Source organism: Sinocyclocheilus grahami, unplaced genomic scaffold, assembly GCF_001515645.1.
Source record: "Sinocyclocheilus grahami isolate Dianchi unplaced genomic scaffold, SAMN03320097.WGS_v1.1 scaffold565.1, whole genome shotgun sequence".
Lineage (NCBI taxonomy): Eukaryota > Metazoa > Chordata > Actinopteri > Cypriniformes > Cyprinidae > Sinocyclocheilus > Sinocyclocheilus grahami.
Genome location: NW_015505744.1, coordinates 294,428 through 296,935, shown reverse-complemented (window position 1 = coordinate 296,935; position 2,508 = coordinate 294,428). Strand labels below are relative to the sequence as shown.

General features: G+C 39.5%; 1 protein-coding gene across 1 annotated transcript in view; it reads right to left on the bottom strand.

The window, feature by feature from the left end:
• The window catches only part of LOC107556326 (polypeptide N-acetylgalactosaminyltransferase 12-like), a 17,578-nt gene that overhangs the window by 3,749 nt on the left and 11,321 nt on the right, over positions 1-2,508 (bottom strand). The gene's annotated exons all lie outside the window — the stretch shown is intronic.

The following is a 2,508-nucleotide window of genomic DNA, read 5'->3' as shown; positions in this document are numbered from 1 at the left end:
TGTTTAAAGGGTACCATCAAAATAATCAAACTGATATTACAACAAAAATAGTTCAAAGCAAATGTGTCATATTACACATTCATCTGATCTGATATCTGATCTTATGGCTGTTTGAGAGAATTTTTTATTATTATTATTATTACTTATAAGTGGTCTTTGACCGCTTTAAGTAAAGTAGCATAAGAAAAATGGCAAGATATGAGACTTATAATACATTATAACTATGAGAAATATAAAGCATTGTAAAAGTGGATGCAACGTGTTCATTGTGTTATAAATCATCATACTCTTAAAAGCTATAACCACAAATAAGTAAATATTATAATATATTAAAACTGTTCTTATGAATATTCATGAGATGATACAACATATTATAAGGTTTTTTATAATGCATTATGCATTCATTATAATGCCTTTAGAATACCCTTATAATGTATTATAAATACGGGCTTCATAGAAAGTGTTACCCATTTTTTTAAATACATTTTAATATACTTCAAAATATAATTTATTCATGTGATGGCAAAGCGGAATTTTCAGCATCATTACTCCAGTCTTCAGTGTCTTCTGAAATCATTCTAATATGCGGATTTGCTGCTCAAGAAACATTTCTTATTATTATCAATGTTGAAAACAGTTGTGCTCCTTAAAATTTTTGTGGAACCCGATATGCATATTTTAGGATTCTTTAATGAATACAAAATTCAAAAGAACTGCATTTATTTCAAATAGAAATCATTTGTAATATTAACCAAATGTCTTTACTGTTACTTTTGATCAATTGAATGAGCCCTTGCTGAATAAAGCTTTTAATTTCTTTCAACAAAAATCGTATTAATCCCAAACCTTTGAACAATAGCATGTATATGATTATTTGAAATTAATAAATGCAATTAATTTGAATAAAATGTATTATTTATAAAAAGAAATATAATAAATATAATAAATATGAAAATTTATAAAAAGCATCGTGCTATGATCTCCGACGGGCGGTAAGAGCCGCCAAACTCCGATACAGGGAACGAATAGAGTCTCATTTTCAGCTCAATGACTCTCGACGCATGTGGCAGGGACTGAGAACCATCTGCAGCTGTGAGAGCAGACCCGTTGCTGGCTGACGAGTTAAACTCTTTCTACAGCCGCTTTGAATGCAATCGAGGCAGCGCGACTCTGCCGATCAGCACGTCAGGAAGCTGCAGACAGAGCAGCGATAATCATGTAATCACTGTGTCAGAGGACGAGGTTCGGAGGGCCCTAAAGCGAGTGAAGGTCAGGAAAGCAGCAGGTCCTGATGGGATTTCTGGGCGTGTTCTGAGGTCCTGTGCTGATCAGCTCGCTGGTTTGTTTACATCCATCTTTAATGAGTCCCTTGCTACCTCGGTGGTTCCCACCCCCTTTAAAAAATCTGTCATCATCCCTGTGCCTAAGAACAATAACCTCTCTTGCCTGAATGACTATCGTCCAGTTGCCCTCACGTCAATAGCCATGAAGGTCTTTGAGAAACTTATAAAGAACAACATTTGCTCCTCCATCCCTGATACTTTGGACCCTCTTCAGTTTGCCTATCGCCCCAACAGATCTACTGAAGATGCCATCTCTCATGTCCTGCACTCTTCCCTCATGCACATTGACAGCAGCAATAGGAATTATGTAAGGCTGCTGTTCATCGACTATAGCTCAGCTTTCAATACTATAGTCCCCATCAAGCTAGCTTCTAAACTCTTGGACCTTGGCCTGAATTCTTCACTCTCCAACTGGATTCTAGATTTCCTCACTGGTAGACCTCAAGTGGTGAAAGTAGGCCAGTTCACCTCGAACTCCATCACCCTGAACGTGGGAGCACCACACGGCTGTGTCCTGAGTCCCCTGCTCTACTCTCTCTACACACATGACTGCGTGTCTTCCCACAGCTCCACATCTATAATCAAATTTGCTGATGATACTGTGGTTCTGGGCCTCAGTTCCAACAACAATGAGGCTGCATACTTGCATGAGGTAGAGAAACTCACATCATGGTGCCAGGACAATTGTCTCTCTATGAATGTGAGTAAAACTAAAGAGCTGATTGTGGACTTCAGGAAGAGACAGCAGCGGCCCTATACTCCTCTTATGATCAGTGGGACCCCAGTGGAGAGAGTGAGCAGCTTCAAGTACCTTGGTGTAAACATCTCCAAGGACCTGACTTGGACTTCACACATCCAAACTCAAGTTAATAAAGCCAGGCAAAGACTGTACCATCTGCGACAGCTGAGAAAATTCAGGGTTTTGCCAGCAATCCTGAAAACTTTCTATTCAGGGGCCATAGAAAGTGTATTGACTCAGTGTATCTCAGTGTGATATGGGAACAGTTCCAGTCAAGACTGCAAATCCCTGCAGAGAGTTGTGCGCTTAGCTGAGCGCTTCTCAGGGTCTGCTCTCCCCTCTCTACAGGACATCTACCTCAAACGCTGCAAAAGCAGAGCTGTTAAAATCATCAAGGACTCCAACCACCCTGGTAACTGTCTTTTC